Source organism: Dioscorea cayenensis, unplaced genomic scaffold (assembly GCF_009730915.1).
Source record: "Dioscorea cayenensis subsp. rotundata cultivar TDr96_F1 unplaced genomic scaffold, TDr96_F1_v2_PseudoChromosome.rev07_lg8_w22 25.fasta BLBR01002148.1, whole genome shotgun sequence".
In the NCBI taxonomy this organism is placed as follows: Eukaryota; Viridiplantae; Streptophyta; class Magnoliopsida; order Dioscoreales; family Dioscoreaceae; genus Dioscorea; species Dioscorea cayenensis.
The window spans coordinates 4,449-23,574 of NW_024088539.1; the positions used below are offsets into that span (position 1 = coordinate 4,449).

The 19,126-nt window shown below is 33.9% G+C and overlaps 1 non-coding gene across 1 annotated transcript; it reads right to left on the minus strand.

Moving 5' to 3' along the window:
- Positions 1–1,554: 1,554 nt before the first annotated feature.
- LOC120257470 lies at positions 1,555–1,660 on the minus strand. Its single transcript, XR_005535694.1, has one exon. It is a non-coding gene; the product is annotated as a small nucleolar RNA R71 (small nucleolar RNA).
- Positions 1,661–19,126: the final 17,466 nt, after the last annotated feature.

The following is a 19,126-nucleotide window of genomic DNA, read 5'->3' on the forward strand; positions in this document are numbered from 1 at the left end:
CATTTCCATCTTTGTTCAGTGATCTTTTTTCTCCACCGGGAGGACACTGATGAGGGGAAAGGTCAAGCTTATCCATATCTTCTAAGACATCAAGGAACAAGTTAGAGGCACAAGGGAAATGGTGCTAGGACACGGAGCTCGACATTGGAGGCAAATCTCAAAAAGAAGTGAGTCATGCCTTCTTTCTTTAGATCTAGTGTTATCTCCATGTTGTACCCACCCATGAGGGGCTAGCCAGCCATGGTGCACCGGGTGGGAACTTTGTCATTTTGTATGCTTTAGGAACTTTTACTCTTCTTGATTTAAGGAGTTCTTTTGGTTCTTTTGTTGAATCTTGTATTGCAAAACTTGATGTGTTTGACTTGTGTAGTTGCTTATGTAAAACTTGATGGTGGATTGTCACAGCTGTTGTTGCCCTAGGCAATAGCATAACTTGGTGAGCTTGAATCCATAGTTATCTTTGCAAAACTTGACGTATTTGAGAGCCTTAGTTGCAATATTGCTTTTGAGCACACACTAGTGTCTAAGAATGTACCTGATAAACCTTGAGAGTGAGTGAGCATTATTAAGTGCTTAGGAAACATCCCGCGGCATTGTTCTCTTATTGTTAACACTCAATCCAATTGCCTTTTTATCTTCATCTGCTCTCTTTTCCTTTACTTTTTTATTCTCTCTTTTATTTTAAGTAATCCTATCACCAATTCATTCTTCACTAGCGATCGTTGTTGAGCGAGTCATTTTAGTCCAGTCCTTAAAGTTCGATAAGCCTACCCCTTTTAGTGTACCACTATATTACTTGTGTGTGACTCGTGCACTTGTAGATAACACATCAAGTTTTTACGCTGTTGTCTTGTATTGGCAACTTTTAAAAAGCTTATAATCTGGTGTTCTAGCATGTTTATATTGTGTTTATGTGTGAATATCTTTCTTTGCATCGTGTTTTTTATTTTATCTTATTTTCTTCTTTATCTTTGCATTTAGTTCTTTTGAGCTTACATTGATCTATTTTGTACATGCACGCACAATTGCATGATTTGTGAGAGCACATCTTCACCATTAGCAAGTCCTGATCCCGAAATTGAGAGAAATTTCATAATAAGGATCCGTCAAATCAATTTGAGTAAGATAGGATCTGTTGAGATAAGTGTGACTGTGGGTCAGGAAGACGAAATTGATGGAAATCAACCACAGAGTATCTCAGATTTTGCCTGACCAAATCTTGAGGGGGTCAGCTTGAGAAATGTTCATCCTCCTGTTACGACAAACAATTTCGAATTGAAGCCGAATTTCATTCAATTGGTGCAACATATGTGTCAATTCGATGGATTTAAGGATGAAGATCCATATGAGCACATTAGAAATTTCATGGAAATCTGTGACACTTATATGGCTAGCAATGTTTTTGATGAAGCGGTTCATTTGAGACTTTTTCCATTCACATTACGAGGAAGGGCCAAGTAGTGGCTAAATTCCTTGCTACTTGGGTCTTTCAAAACATGGAAGCAGACTTCTGAGGCATTTGTTGCTTGATATTTTCCTCCTGTTAAGATCACCAAACTCAGAAGTGACATCTCCTCTTTTCAATAATTGGAACCCAAATCATTATACAATAAATGGGAAAGGTAAAGGAGATGTTAAGAAAATGTCCACATCATGGAATCGTTGAATGGATGCAAATCCAAATCTTTTATAATGGATTGAATACTTCCACTAAACAAATGCTTGATACAGCAGCTGGAAGTTCATCGTGTAACATGTAACCGGGTGATGCACAAAAGATAACTGAAGAGATGGCAAACAATGGGTATCAATGGAGTTCAGAGAGAAACAAATCGGTGAAGTACGCCAGAATTTATCAAGTGGATGTCATCACTACTCTTGCATCACATGTTGAAAAAATAACCAAGAGATTATACAACATGCAATCTCAATCTCCAAGCTCGGTACCTATTCATTATAATTCTGGCCAATCATGTGATCCATGTTTTTCCTTTTCTATTGGTGCAAGTACTGAACAGATTGAGCAAGTGGATTTCTTTGGTAAGAACTATCATTTTTTGGACAATCCATATTACAACACATACAATGCTCGATGGAGGAATCCAAATATTTCCTCTCATTTGGTTGACTCTTCTTTGGGGGAGCATTGTCCGAGTACCCCATTTCTATCTATTACAATTCCTCTGACTTACTTGTGCCTCTCATTCTTGTTCCTTTTATTTCAGTTTTCATCACATCTTATCAACACAATCATTATTCATCTTCACTTGGTTAAGTAGTAATTTAGGTATTTTTATTTCTTACTCTATATGGATACGATACCCCACTCATTTTGAATTTATTACTTTGACAAACCTGCGCACTTGCGATACCCCACTCATCGGCGGCGGTGACCTTTCATCGTACCCCTCTCTCCCGATATGGCTGACTCTTCTTCTCCCCATCCGGTCTATTTAGGATGGTGCCTTTGTTTGTAGCCTCCATTGAAGATTTCCCTGGTTGATTGCTTCTCTTTTCATCATCTTTTCAAATTTGGTAAGTGCCCATCATTTTCTTTTGCATATTTCATGATGGCAGTGTTTGGGTGTATGATTTGTCGCCCATGGTGGTCTTGTATAAATTGTGTTGCATTCTCGGTAGCATGGTTGTTTGAATCCTCGATGGGAAACCATCGTAGTCCTTTATGGGACGATGATCATAGCTGACACGATCGTGTCACCGCTGATCCTTCTTCCACCCAATTTGGGCTCTAACATTGACACGGTCCTTGTACCCCTAACACGACCGTGTCCGGCCTGAATTTTTGTATGTTGTACTGACTTGTTTCACTTTTTCTTTGCAAATAATGCCAAGGAAGAACATCGTTGGCAGACTTTTTAAGAGGCCAATGACCGATGCCCCAATATCTGGAGCAAAGTATCGACCTACATTCCATACCCGGCCTCATATTGAGCGATATGCTCTTCTCTCTCGTCGACATTTTGGTGAATCGAGAGAAATAGATTGGGACGCCTTACACAAGATAGGGCTTGAGGCTGAAGTGCAGAAGTTACTGAGTGCTAGGCGACAACTATTTCAGGTCACTAACAACACCTATGAGTAGTTGCCACTCAAGGTGTTGTCCACTATTGAGTTGTCATGTGGTACTATCGCGTTTTACCACACCGATACCATTCAGTCTCAGGTCTTCAAAATGTTACATCATATGAGCCTCACTGAGTTTTCCATTCACTTGGGCTTGTACGACGCTGAGTTTACACGCACCCCTACCTATGATGCCTTGCTTACTTCCAAGCTTGCAGGGGAACCCCTTAGCGATGCCAAGTGATGATTGAGCTCCTCTTAGACTCATGATCCCCGTCGCACCAAGGCCACCACACTCTGCTCCCTAGTACTGCGTTACTCATGCTCAGTCACACTCTCACAATTCCCAGTGACAGCAGTTATGTTGCCAACTTGCGAGATTTTAACTTTCAGATTAGCATGGTTGACGGGTTTCATCTGCACTTGGGGTATGAGGTCGCCATGTCCATTTCCCACTAGGGGACATGTCCGAATGTAGGTGTATTTTTTGTCGGTCCATACAACACCTTGCTAGTCTGTCACATGGGCGCTCTTCAGGACACTGACAAGATCTGGGAGGTATGGGGTATGGCACCCATGATCCTCGAGATACTACGTTCAATAAGATTGGTTCATAAGGTTGTGACTATCCGAGGGACAGAGTACCAGGTCGTATTGGCCGATGATCCACCTGCTAACGACACTATTATTCCCGTTTCTACTTCTGCTCCCCAGCTACATCAGTCCACATCTTCTCGATTGTGGTCATGACCACCACCTGCCACTTCAGAGCCAATTTTCTGTTCATCTGTTGAGTTTTAGTGGCTACAGCGGCATGTGGCATGCATTACCGAGCATTTGGCGGTGCGGGTATCGCCGGAGTCTTGCTCTCCTGCACGGCCTACTCGATATGTCAGTATCAACACAGCATATTTAGGGGATTCAGACACCTCTGCCACCCCTTCTGTTGATGGTTCTTGTTCTGAAAGTACAACATTTTGGTCCAGCGATCCTTATCCTTCCTTGTTTAATTCTTATCTTTGTTATTATTTGTTTTTCCTTTGTGTGTGCTATGTAGTCAGTCAGTAAGGGGTGTTCCCTGCTATACTGATATTTTGGTTTGCTTACTTTTCTAGTTATTACATTTTCATTTTATTACTGATGTATGTTTCTCATGTGTCCCAATTTATATCTCAGGACATATATGGTTGCTTGGAGTTAGAATCACGTGAGAGCGGTACCATGCATCTCTGTATTTGATATTGGGAGGATAACACATGTTAGCGACGCCACTCCTCTCTCCATTCAAGGCAGTCGCTTAACCCTTTCAATTTACTGTTCCCTTCATTTCATTGCATTGTTTATTTACATTGCGGACAATGTAATTTTCAAGTGTAGGGGATGGTTGCATGCTTGCGGGTAATGAGTGTTTTGTTTATGATGATTTATGATTGGTTATTTGCTGATTTTTAAACTTAGGGGGACAAGTGTGTGTTAGTGACCATTGTAGTTAAATTACGACTTTCTTTTACGTCCTTAACATAAACTCTTGTCAACAAACCCTATTTTTGGTTCAACATGTTTTGTGTTAATATATATATATATATATATATTTGGAAAGTCAGATTCCTTTTCAGGAATGCCCTACCAATGATCTTGTAAAGTTTAGTTTTGTGAAAAGATGGTAGAAAGAGCTATAACCTTAGATGATTGAAAGCCACTCCTGAGTAGTCAAATTTTGGGCATCATAAATGCACATTTGATGACCTACTGGGGAAAAGGCTACCACTAGGGTGTATGAAGCTACTACCTGTTGAATTTAGTTTAGTTTGCAATTTCTTATGGCTGTGGGGAACATAAGTTAGTGTTTCCAACCACACACGAACTATGTTTTGGAAGTGAAAGTATATTTGTTCTTGTGCATTCATGTTACTATCAACCATATTTTCCCTCTGTTTAAAACCTTCATCACCTTCTTCCTTAGATTGGAAGCGTTAAACTCATTTTCTTTGTTATTAAGTGTTTGTGATTGCTTGAGGACAAGCAACAATTAAAGCGTGGGGGTATTTGATGAGTGCACTTTGTAAATATCTTTCCATGCCCTAAATCTATCATTTTGCTTGTTTTCAAGTTTACTTTTATGCATGAGCAGTGCTATTATGGGTATGTTTGTTATATGTGTAGGAATAGGGGCTCGATATAATTTGAAGTGAAATCGGGAAGAAAATGAGAGAATATTTAAAAAGAGCTCAAGTACTCAAGCTGGACACGGGCTGGACATGCTCATGTCATGCCCACTGAATACCTCAGCCTAGTGTCGATCCAGCAAGAAATCTATGTAGAAAGCTGCTTCCAAGGTTGACACGGTCAAGACACGATTGTGTCCATACCATTGAAAACCCAGGCCAAAGGCAATTTTATTGGAGAATCAGCAACACATGCTGGGTTCTCTTGACATGCTCGTGTCACATCATTACATGGTTAAGACATGATCGTGTCCCTTCCACTAAATCTTCCAGACAAAGGCATCCTATTTCACTCAGTTCTCTCTCGATATGACACGGTCTGGACACGCTCATGCATAGACTGTGTGAAGCCCGAATCCTCTCTTTTTCACTTCAGTTTCTAGGGTTTCTTTTCCATTTTTGTCGGGGATCTTTTTTCTCCACCGGAGGATATTGATGAGAGGAAAGATAAAGCTTATCTACACCTTCTAAGGCATCAAGGAACAAGTCAGAGGCACAACGGAAGTGCTGCTAGAACATGGAGCTCAATATTGGAGGCAAATCTCAAAGAGAAGTGAGTCATGTCTACTTTCTTTAGATCTAGTGTTATCTCCATGTCGTACCAATCCATGAGGGGCTAGCCGACCATGGTCCCCAAGGTGGCAACTTTGTCACTTTGTATACTTTAAACAGTTGTACTCTTCTTGATTTACGGAGTTTTTTTGGTTCTTGTGTTGAATCTTGTATTTCAAAACTTGATGTGCTTGACTTGTGTAGCTGCTTTGATAAAACTTGATGGTGGATTGTCACAGTTGTTGCTGTCCTAGGCAATTGCATAACTTGGTGAGCTAGAATCTATAGTTATCTTTGCAAAACATAACGTGTTTGAGAGCCTTAGTTGCAATATTGCTTTTGAGCACACACTAGAGTCTACGCATGTACCTGGTAAACATCGAGAATGAGTATCACTAACTGCTTAGGAAACATCCCGGGGCATTGTTCTCTTGTTGTTAACACTCAATCCAATTGCCTTTTTATCTTCATATGTTCTCTTTTCCTTACTTCTTTATTCTTTCTTTTATTTTAAGTAATCCTATCACAAATTTATTCTTCACTAGAGATCAGTTTGTGGGAGTACTTTTCGTCCTGTCCTTGAGGTTTGGCAACCCTACCTTTTCGAGGTATCACTATATTACTTGTGTGCGACCCGTGCACTTGCGGACAACACATCACGAGACATTACTACAATAAAACATAGGATTAGATTATTACTTAAAGAAAAGATAAGATTACAGTTTTGATTCAAAAATAGCAGAAATTTCGAAAAATAAACAAAGGATTAGGGTTTTGATTGAAAAATATGATACATTTCAAAAATAAAGTATAGGATTATTGTTTTGATTCAAAAATAGCATACATTTCCAAAAGAAAACTTAAAATTACGGTTTTCATTAAAAAGTAGGAGGCATTAAAAAAAATTAGGATTAGGTTTTTGATTAAAAAAATATGATACATTACGACAAGAAAACATGTCATTATTGGTTTGATTTAAAATTAGTAGATTTTCCAAAAATAAAGCATAAGCTTAGGGATTTGATTAAAAAATAGGAGACATTCCGAAAATGAAACATATGATTTGGGTTTTGATTATAAAATAGGAGACATTCCAAAAGGAAAAGTTAGAATTAGGGTATTGAATAAAATATAGGACACATTCTGATTAGGGTTTTGATTAAAAAGTAACATACATTCCAAAACAAAAGATTGTGGACCTAGGAAAAGAAAGGAACGCATAGGATTATTGTTTTGATTCAAAAATAGGACACACTCCCAATAAAAAAACATAAGATTTTGATTTTGATTAAAAATAGGAGGCATTACAGGAAAATATTTAGGATTGTGGTTTTCATTAAAAAAAATGAGACATTCCAAAAAAAACATAAGATTAGGGCTTTGATTCAAAAATAGTAGATATTCCCAAAAGAAAACATAAGATTATAGTTTTGATTCAAAAGTAGGAGGCATTATGAAAATAAAATATAAAAGTTGTGTTTTGATTAAAAAAACAACAATAGGGGACATTTCTCTAAGAAACATAGGTTAGGATTTTGATTGACAAATAGGAGACATTACTATAAGAAAACACAGGATAATGGTTTTGATTAAAAAATATGAGACATTAAAAAAACAAAAGATTAGGATTTCAATTGCAAAATATGTGACATTCTGAAAATAAAACATAGGATTAGGGTTTTGAATAAAAAATAATAGACAATCAGAAAATAAAATATAGGATTAGGCTTTTGATTGAAAAATGGTTGATATTACTATAAGAAAAAAAATGATTTGTGTTTGGATTGAAAACAAAAAAATAGGGGACATTTCCAAAAGAAAACATAAGATTAGAGTTTAAATTAAAAAATAGGAGGCATTCAGAAAAGAAAACATATATATGGGTTTTGTTTGAAAAATAGTAGATATTCCGAAAATAAAACAATGGATTAGGATTTTTATTGAAAAATAGGAGTCATTCCAAAAAATTAAATAATGGTTTAGGAGACTACTGTTTTGATTCAAAATGGATAAATAATAGACATGAAAAAAGAAAGCATAGTATTAGGGTTTTGATTGAAAGATAGGTGACATTGCGAAAAGAAAACATAGGATTATTGTTTGATTAAAAACATAGGCGGCATTCTAAAAATGAAAAATATGATTATTGTTAGGGAATGTCTGCTATTTTTGAATCAAAGCCCTAATCGGGATGTGTTCTTTTTTTCAATTAAAACTTTAATCCTATGTTTACCTTTCAAAATGCCTCATATTTTTCAATCAAAACCATAACCTATGTATTCCTTTGGGAATGTATGCTATTTTTTAATCAAAACCCTAATTCTATATTTTCTTTTTGAAATGTCTCCTATCTTTCAATAAAAACTCGAATGGGATGTTTACTTTTCCAAATATGCCATATTTTTCAATCAAAACCCTCATCCCTTTTTTTTCTTTTCAGAATGTCTGCTATTTTTTAAACAAACCCTTAATCCTATGTTTTGTCATCGTGATATCTCTTATTTTTCAATCAAAACACTAATCCTATGTATTCTTTTGGTAATGTCTGCTATTTTTGAATTAAAAAAATAATCCCAATGTCTCATATTGTTCTATGAATACCAAAATCCTATGCTTTCTATTCTTATGATTACCTTTGGGAATGTATGCTATTTTTGAATCAAAAGTCTAATCCTATGTTTATAATAATTTCTTCTATTTCTGAATCAAAACCGTAATTTTATTTTTTCTTTTACTAATGACTCATATTTTTTAATCAAAACAATAATCATATGTTTTTTATTCTTAATGTCTCCTATTATCAATTTTGAATCAAAAGCCGAATCCTATATATTTTTTCTTCATGTATACTGTTTTTGAATCAAAAAAATAATCTTATGTTTTCTTTTTGTAATGCATCCAATTTTGGAATGAAAACCCTGATCCTATGTTTTCTTTTCGAAATGTGTCCTATTATTCAATTTTGGAATGAAAACACTGATCCTATGTTTTCTTTTCGAAATGTGTCCTATTATTCAATGTTGAATCAAAACCCTAATCATTTGTTTTCATTTCATAATGTCTCATTTTTTTAAATAAAACCCTAATCCTATCTTTTGTTTTGAGAATGTTTGCTACTTTTTAATCGAAACCATAATATGATGTTTTTTTTTTTGGAACGTTTCATATTTTTCAATCAAAATCTCGAATCTATGTTTTCTTTTCAGAATACCGCCTACTTTTGAATCAAAGCCCTAATTCTATTTTTTTTGGAAGGTCTACTATTTTTGAATCATATTCCTAATCTTATGTTTTTTGTTTTTTTGGAAATGTCACCTATTGTTTTGTTTTTAATCAAAAAACTCATCCTGTATTTTGTTATAGTAATGTCTCCTATTTTTCAATCAAAACACTAATGGCATGTTTTCTTTTCGAAATGTCTCTTATGTTTCAATCAAAACCATAATCCTATTTTTTTGTTTTGGAATGACTACTGTTTTTGAATCAAAATTCTAATACAATTTTTTCTTTTCAGAATGTCCCATATCATTCAATCATGTTTTTCAATTAAAACCATAATCCTATGTTTTTTTTAGAATGTCTCCTATTTTTTTAAATAAAACCCTAATCCTAGGTTTTTGTTTTTAATGTCTCCTATTTTTATTGAAAACCGTAGTCCTATTCTAATTGAATGATAGGAGATATTCCAAAAAGAAAACATAAGATTAATGTTTTGATTGAAAAATAAGAGACATTATTACAAGAAAATATGGGATTAAGGTTTTGATTCAAAAATAGTAAATTTTCGAAAAGAAAACATATGATTAGTGTTTTGATTGAAAAATAAGAGACATTACCATAAGTAAACATAGGCTTATTGTTTTGATTCAAAAATAGTAGAAATTTAGAAAAAAAACATAGGATTAGTGTTTGATTAAAATATAATAGGAATTCCAAATAGAAAACATAGGATTAGGGTTTTCATTAAAAAAAATAGAAGACATTTGTAAAAGAAAACATAGGATTAGGGTTTTGATAAGAAAATAGGAGATATTCTGGAAAGGAAACAAATAATTAGGACTTTCATCTAAATATAGCATACATTCCAAAAAGAAAAGAATATATTAGGTTTCAATTGAAAACTTAAAAATAGTAGACATTCCAAAAAAAACACATAGAATCAGGATTTTGACTGAAAAATATGAGACATTTCGAAAATAAATCATATGATTAGTGTTTTTATTGAATCCTATGTTTTCTTATACTAATGTCTCCAATTTATCAATGAAACTCTAATCCTATGTTTTCTTTTCGAAATGTCTCATATTTTTCAATCAAAAGCCTAATCCTATGAATTCTTCAGAATGTCTCCTATCTTTCAATGAAAACTGAAATTTTATGTCTACTATTAATTAGTTTTTAATCATAACTCTAATCCCATGTTTTTTTTTTGGAATGTCTGCTATTTTTTAAATCAAAACAATAATCATCTGTTTTCTTTTCAGAATGAGTTATATTTTTCAGTTTTGATTCAAAACCCTAATTCTTTGTTTCCTTTTCATAGTTACTACTATATTATAAAAATAAAACTCTAGTAATATGTTTTCATCTTGAAATGTCTCCTATTTTTGAATTTTGAATCAAGACCATAATGTTATGTTTTGTTTTGGGATAGTGTCCAATTTTTTGAATCAAAACTATAATTCTATGTTTTCTTTTTAGAGTGTCTCCTATTTTTCAATAAAAAACCTAATTTTTTAAATTGGATGAGGGTTTTGAATCAAAACCCTAATCCAATGTTTTCTTTTCGGAGTACCACTTATTTTTGGAAAAACCAAATCCTTTCTTTTATTTTCACAATGTCTATGTCTCCTATTTAGCATAACATTACTGATAAATAGAACACATTAAGAAAAGAAAACATCTTATTTAGGTTTTCAATCAAAATTATAATCGTATATTTTCTTTTTGGATTGCCTACTATATTCAAATCAAAACCCTAATCCTACAATATTTATTAGTTTTGAATTAAAACCGTAATCCTAAGTTTTGTAAAATCGCCCATGCACATATTCAAAACCCCGATCTTATGTTTAATGAATGCCTCTTATAAATCAAAACAATTGTCCTATAAGTTTTCTGCCAATGTCCCAAATTTTTCAATCAAAATCCTAATCCAATGTTTTCTTTCACAGTGGCTCCAATTTTTGAATTGAAACCATAATCCTGTGTTTTTTTTTTAGAATGCGTGCTATTTTTGTAATGTCTCCTACTTTTCAATCAAAACACTAATCTTATGTTTTATTTTGGATAGGCTGCTATTTTTTAATCAAAACCCTAATTCTATGTTTTATTTTGGGAATGTCTACTAATTTTGAATCAGAACCTTAATCTTATGTTTTCTTGTAGGAATGCATGCTATTCTTGAATTAAAACAATAATCGTATGTTTTCTTTTCATAATGTCTCGTTTTTTTCAAGCAAAACTCCATTCCTATCTTTTCTTTTCGGAATGCCTACTATATTTGAATCAAAAACCTAATCCTATGTTTTCTTTTCGAAATGGCTCCTATTTTTATGAATACAAACCCTCCTCCTATCTTTTGTTTTGGAAATGTATCCTATTTATCAGTTTTGAATCAAAACATACCCTATGTTATTTTCATGGAATGTCTACAATTTTTGAATTAAAACCCTAATCTTATGTTTTCTTTTACTAATGTCTCATATGTTTTAATTAAAACAATAATCATATGTTTTTTATTCTTAATGTCTCCTATTTATCAATTTTGAATCGAAAGCCAAATCCTATATTTTTTTTTCTTCATGTATATTATCTTCAATCCCAAAACAAACTTATGTTTTGTTGTTGAAATGCTCTCCCATTTTGAATGGAAACCCTATCACTATGTTTTCATTTAAAAATCATACTATTATTCACTGTTGAATCAAAACCCTAATCCCTTGTTTTCATTTCATAATGTCTCATTTTTTAAATAAAACCCTAATACTATCTTTTGTTTTGCGAATGTTTGCTAATTTTTAATCAAAACCCTAATCTGATGTTTTTTTTTTGAAATGTTTCATATTTTTCATTCAAACTTAACTTAAGTTTTTCATAATGCCTCCTATTTTGAATCAAAGCCCCAATTCTATTTCTTTGGAAGGTCTACTATTTTTGAATCATAACCCTAATCTTATGTTTTTGTTTTTTGGGAAATGTCACCTATTTTTTTGTTTTTAATTGAAAAACTCATCCTGTATTTTCTTATAGTAATGTCTCCTATTTTTCAATCAAACATTAATGCCATGTTTCTTTCGAAATGTCTCTTATGTTTCAATCAAAACCCTAATTCTATGTTTTTGTTTTGTAATGTCTACTATTTTTTAATCAAAATTCTAATACAATGTTTTCTTTTCGAAATGTCCCCTATCATTCAATCAAAAGCCTAATCCTTTCTTCTTTTTTTTTTTTAGAATATATGCCATGAAACAAAACTAAATCCTATGTTTTCATGATAATCACTGTCTCATGTTTTTCAACTAAATCTATATCTTATGTGTTTTTGTTTAGTGGTCTCTATGATCAAAAACCCCAATCCTGCTTTGTTTGTTTGAATGTTCCGCTTTTGATTGAAAACCTTACTCCTATTAAGGATCGAATGATAGAGACTCAAACAGATAGCATAGGATTAATGTCTGATTGAAATGATAGGAGACATTAACTACAAGAAAATATGGGATTAAGGTTTTGATTCAAAAATAGTAAATTTTTTAAAAGAAAACATCATATTTGGGTTTTGATTGAAAAATAAGAGACATTACTATAAGTAAACATAGGCTTATTGTTTTGATTCAAAAATAGTAGACATTCCTTATAAAAACATAGAATTAGTGTTTTGATTAAAATATCTTAGGAATTCCAAATAGAAAACATAGGATTAGGGTTTTCATTGAAAAAATAGAAAATATTTGTAAAAGAAAACATTGGATTAGGGTTTTGAATTAAAAATAGGAGACATTACTATAAGAAAACAAGTATTAGGAGTTTGATTGAAAAACAGAAGACGTTTTAAAAAAAACATAGGATTAGGATTTTGATTAAAAAATATGAGACATTCTGAAAAGAAAACAAATAATTAGGATTTTCATTTAAATTAGCATACATTCGAAAAAGAAAAGAATATATTTGGTTTCGATTGAAAACTTAAAAATAGTAGACATTCCAAAAAAAACACATAAGATCAGGATTTTGACTCAAAAATATGAGACGTTTCGAAAATAAAGCATAGGATTAGTGTTTCTATTGAAAAATAGGAGGCATTATTATAAGAAAATATGGGATTAGATTTTTGATTAAAAACCAAAAAAAAAAGGGGACATTTACTAAATAAACCATTGGATTAGGGGTTTTGATTAAAAAAATAACAAATATTCCTCAAATGATATAGGATCATGGGTTTTGATCTCGAAACTAATAAATAGGAGACATTAAATACATAGATTCAGTGTTTTTGATTGAAAGATAGAAGACATTCTAAAATAAATCTCATATGGGATTAGGATTTTTATTCCAAAATAGTAGTAATTGCTGAAAGAAAAAACATGCTATTAGGATTTTTATTCAAAAATAGGAGCAATTTCTAAAAGAAAAAACATGCTATTAGGATTTTTATTCATAAATAGGAGGTAGTACGAAAGAAAACATAAGATTAATATTTTGATTCAAAAATAGTAGACACCCTGAAAAAAAAACATAGGATTAGAATTTTGATTGAAAAATATGAGATATTTCAAAATAGCAAACATAGGATTATGTTTTTTATTAAAAGATAGGAGGCATTTTGGAAAGAAATCACAGTATTTGGGTTTTGATTTGAAAAATTTTAGAAATTTCTATAATAGGAGCCACTATAATTATAGAAATGTCCTAATATCCGCATGCCTACTATATTTGACACAAAAAAGTAGTTCTATGTTTTCTTTTCAAAATATCTTCTATATTTCAATCAATACCGGAATCCTATCTTCCAAAAGCCGATTCCTATATTTTATTTTTGAATCGTGTCCTATTTTTTTCAATGTTGAATCAAAAACCCCTAATCCTTTTGTTTTATGGGAATGTCTCATAATCAAGATTCTAATCCTATCATACACTTTTTGTAATCTCTACTAATTTTTAATCAATACCCTAATCCGATGTTTTCTGTTCAGAATGTTTCTAATCAGAATGTCTCATATTTTTCAATCAAAACGCTAATCCTATATTTTCTTTACAAAATGCCGCTATTTTTCATTGAAAACCCGAATTATATGTTTTGTTTTTGGAATATCTCCTATCTTTCAATCAAAACCCTAATCCTATCTTTCAAAACAACAATCCTATCTTTCAAAACCTGTGTCCTATGTTCTCCAAAAAGAAATTATAGGAATTGGGCTTTGATTAAAAAACATAATCTGATGTTTTCTTTTCAGAATGTATTCTAATTTTCAATCAAAACCCTAATCCGATGGTTTCTTTTCGGAATGCCTCCTATTCAAAAATAGGAGGCATTCCGAAAAGAAAACATAAGATTAGGATTGAAGTTTTGATTGGAAATGTCCCCTATTTTTTGATTTTTAATGAAAATATTACTCCTATGTTTTCTTATATTAATGTCTCCAATTTATCAATGAAAACTCTAATCCTATATTTTCTTTTCGAAATGTCTCATATTTTTCAATCAAAAGCCTAATCCTATGTTTTCTTCAGAATGTCTCCTATCTTTCAATCAAAACTGAAATTTTATGTCTACTATTTGGAGTGTCTCCTATCTTTCAATCAAAAAGTTTAATTGTATGATTTCTTTTTGGAGTGTCTCCTATTTTTCAATAAAAACCTAATTTTTAATAGGATGAGGGGGTAAATCAAAAACCCTAATCCTATGTATTCTTTTCGTAATGTCACAATTTTTTAATCAAAATCCTAATCCAATATTTTCTTTGTTAGAGTGGCTGTAATTTTTGAAATAAAACCCTAATCCTATTTTTCTTTTTGGAATGCGTGCTATTTTTGAATCAAAACCCTAATCGTATGTTTTGTTTTTGGTAATGTCTATTATTTTTTGAATCAAAAACAATAATCGTGATATTTTATTTTTGTAATGTCTCCTACTTTTCAATCTAAACACTAATCTTATGTTTAATTTTAGAAAAAGCTCGCTATTTTTTAATCGAATCCCTAATCTTATGTTTTATTTTGGGAATCTCTCGCTAATTTTTAAATGAAAACCTTAATCCCTATATTTTCACGTTAGGAATGTTTGCTATTCTTGAATCAAAACAATAATCGTATGTTTTCTTCTCGTAATGTCTCCTTTTTTTCAAGCAAAACCCCATTACTATGTTTTCTTTTCAGAAGGTGATAAGAATATGAAGTGTTCTTTCCTTATGATAATCATTACTTTTATCGGGTTTTAACGCTAATATGTATGCATTTATGTTACTTTCATGCATATAGGGTTATGAAGCTGAATGTTAGAGAAAAAAGCTAATGTAGATTGTGAATGCACCATTTTGAGGAAATCTTGAGAAGGTTCACACGCGAAGACATAAGTCGGGTTCAAGATGCAGAATGTGTGCCAACCTCTTGGTATTCAAGTTAGCACAACGATTTGAGGGGCACAAGGCAAAGTCACATTCAAGTATTCCGCTTGCGTGTATAGCAAGATCTCCACCAATGTGTCTGTTTATTAAAAAGCAAAGCTGATCTACGGCGTAAACGCAGTGCCCGCTTTACGCTACTCGATGAAAGCATAGATTCGGGATTGCTTTTCGGGCGACACCGTGAGTGTGCGAATCGCTCATAGATCGGCCAAAGAAGGAGTAAAACAGTAGAAACCACACGCCCGCAAGAAATCTATAGGGGAGCCTACATGGGCGTGTGGATTCGCGATTCCAGCCCTATTTAAGGCCGATTTCAGCCCCGATTTGAGGATTCTAATCTCCATCTTTTCCCCAACTTTAGAGAGAGTTGTGAGTAGGGTTTTGAGAGATATTGGCTAGGGATTTGTAGAGGTTCTACGGCTTCAACATCGCGCTCCATTTGGAAGAAGTTTAGTGGGAGAGCTGTCGAGCACCGATCCGGGCGAGGTGTATCCTCAGGGCCGGACAAAGGGACTCTTGGAAGAGTAAAGGACTATCTACAAGACCATCGGCATGACTATTGACGGGATTTTATATGGATTCTTTGCTTTTACATTTGATATCATTGATTGTAATTAGCTCCATGGAGAGGTAAACCCCCTATTGGGTACTTAGATATTTGTGAACCTTAGGATGTATTAGTTTCTATTGAACCTTTTTATTATGCTTTCAATTAATTGATGTTTTATTTGAGTTCCAAATCTTTTATGCTTGATTGCGTGAATACCCCTTAGAGTGACACTAGGGTTGAGAGTTTTTTGTTGTTAACTCTTGTGAGTGAGTGACAAACCACGAGAGTTAGACAAAGCTAGATTAGAGAGGGTTGAGAGGGTGAGCCGAGAGATAGCAGAGCGTCCCCTTTTCCCTTCTGTATGATTTATTCTACCTCCATTTCCTCGATCTCTTTGCGGTCATAGTAGAGTGAATGGGTTAAGAGATGACCTTGCGCTAGGGATTAGTTGGAGGGGCAATGGAGTGAAGCATTGAAGTTATTTTAGCACCTAGGGCTTAATTGTGGCTAGGGACATGTATAGAGTTAGGTATAGTTGACCTTAGATTTGGGACCATGTATTTAAGGATCTCCACGACTCATTAATGCATTAGTTAGAAAGCATCATAGAGGGTTTTTGCACTTTAAATGATTGTCCTAGGCGAGAACAATATCTGGGTACCCCACTTATATCGATTGCCTTGCCTCCCCTTTACTTGAACATTTTTCTCTTGTTACTTTTACTTTTGTTACATCACATTTTGTCACACAAATGACTATTCACTTTTCAGTTAGTTAAGAAACAATTTATGTGTTTTTATTCCCTACTCTCTGTGGATACGATACCCACTCTTCTGGGATTTATTAGTTCAACAACCCATGCACTTGCGGGACATACGCAAGGGACGTTGTCAAGTTTTTGGCGCCGTTGCCGGGGAGTAGGCGTTTAGAGATACTTTGCACTTTGTTTTCTTAGCTATTCATTCATTCATTCTATTTCACATCTTCTTTTCTATCATCATTCTGATTTGTTCTTTTTGTTTAATTACAAAAAAAAAATTGATTGACATGCCCGAGTTATTCGAGGAATGGTTGAAAATGTGGAACAGAAAGTTCAACTGTTTGTAGTACATGATACACCGTGTTATTTTCCACAAGAATAGTACACTATTTAACAACCCACGTAAGAATCAGCTTGAAGATTACATTGCTATAATTCAAGGGCGGAACTGTAGAATTAGATAGTGTGATAGATCGGGCCTCGAGAGATCTGCATTGGCATCGATGAGTGATTACTTAGAAGAAAGTTTAGAGAGAGTTCTCGCTCAGTTTTATTTGTCTTATCATGAACGAAGGCAAAAACTTATCTCTGTGGGAGTGTCAATGTCAGGAAGGGATATTTAGAGAATAAAAGCATTGATAGCTGTTGAAGATCATACAGAAACACATTTACAAGTGGAAGGAGGGGAGAATGATTGTGAACATGAGGTGAACAATTTTGAGGAGATTGACAGGTTGATGGAGAGCAGGTTGCGCCCATCAATTAATGAACCACCAGATCTAGAGCTTAAAACCCTACCAGCACATTTGGAGTATGCTTTCTTGATGGAAGACTCTAAACTCCAGGTGATTATGGCTTCAAAGTTGTCTGTGGATCAAAAGGGCAAGCTTGTTAGCATGTTGAAAAGGCATAAATCGACTATTACGTGGAAGATTTCAAACATTAACGGTATAAATCCGTCATTTTGCACTCATAAAATCCTAATCGAAGATAACTATAAATCTGTGATCCAACCTTAGCCAAGATTAAATCTGAACATGAAGGAAGTCATCAAGGCTAAGGTAGTGAAGCTCCTAGATGCAGGGATCATCTATCCCATATCTGACAGTGCATGGGTGAGCACAGCACAGTTGTGAGAAATGAAAAGAATGAATTGATTCCCACCAGACGATCACGTGGATGGCGGGTTTGCATTGATTATAGAAGACTAAACAATGCCACCCGAAAAAGATCATTTCCCATTGCCATTTATCAATCAGATGTTGGAAGGACTGGCATGGCATCAATTTTATTGTTTCCTTGATGCCATGTCGGGATACTTTCAAATCCCCATAGCTCCAAAAGATTAGGAGAAGATCATATTTACTTGCACTTGCGATTTCTTTGCTTATAGAAGAATGCCTTTCGGGTTGTGTAATGGACCAGCGATATTCCAGCGCTGCATGACGGCCATTTTTGATGATCTTCAGTAAGACATTATGGAGTTGTTCATGGATGATTTTTTAGTATTTGGAAACTCTTTTGATATATGCTTAAAGAATTTGGAGAGAGTGTTAGTGAGATGTGAAGAAACGAACCTCATCCTTAACTAGGGTCCAACAAGGCATTGTCCTTGGGCATAAGATTTCCCAAGAAGGCATGGAGGTGGATAAGGCAAAGATTGAGGTCATCAAAAAGCTTCCTCCACTTACAAATGTGAAAGGGATCTGCAGTTTCTTGGGGCATGCAGGTTTTTACAGAAAGTTTATTAAGGACTTTTCGAAGATCAGACAACTGTTGACCAAACTCCTAGAAAAAGAGGCCCCTTTTGATTTTGGGGATGGTTGTCTGAGTGCAATCAATTTGTTAAAGGAAAGATTAGTGCAAGCACCAATTTTGACAAAACCGGATGGGAATGAACCCTTTGAGCTAATGTGTGATGCAAGTGACTATGCCATGGGAGCAGTCTTGGAGCGAAGGAAAGATAAGCAGTTTCGACCAATCTATTCTGCTAGCAAGACTCTCACAAGTACTCAAGAGAATTATACAACCACCGAAAAGGAGTTGTTATCAGTGGTGTTTGCTTTTGACAAGTTTAGGTCATATCTCATTTTATCTAGGGTCACAGTATTCATAGATCATTAGGCACTCCGTTATCTCATGAACAAGACGGATGCAAAGCCAAGATTGATTTACTGGATCTTATTATTACAATAATTTGGTATGTAAATAAAAGATAAGAGGGGAACCAAAAAAGTGGTTGTAGATCATCTTTCAAGATTAGAATGTTGTGAGGGGCAAGAACCGGCAAGCAAGGAAATTAATGACTTAATCCCTGAAGAACATCTGTATG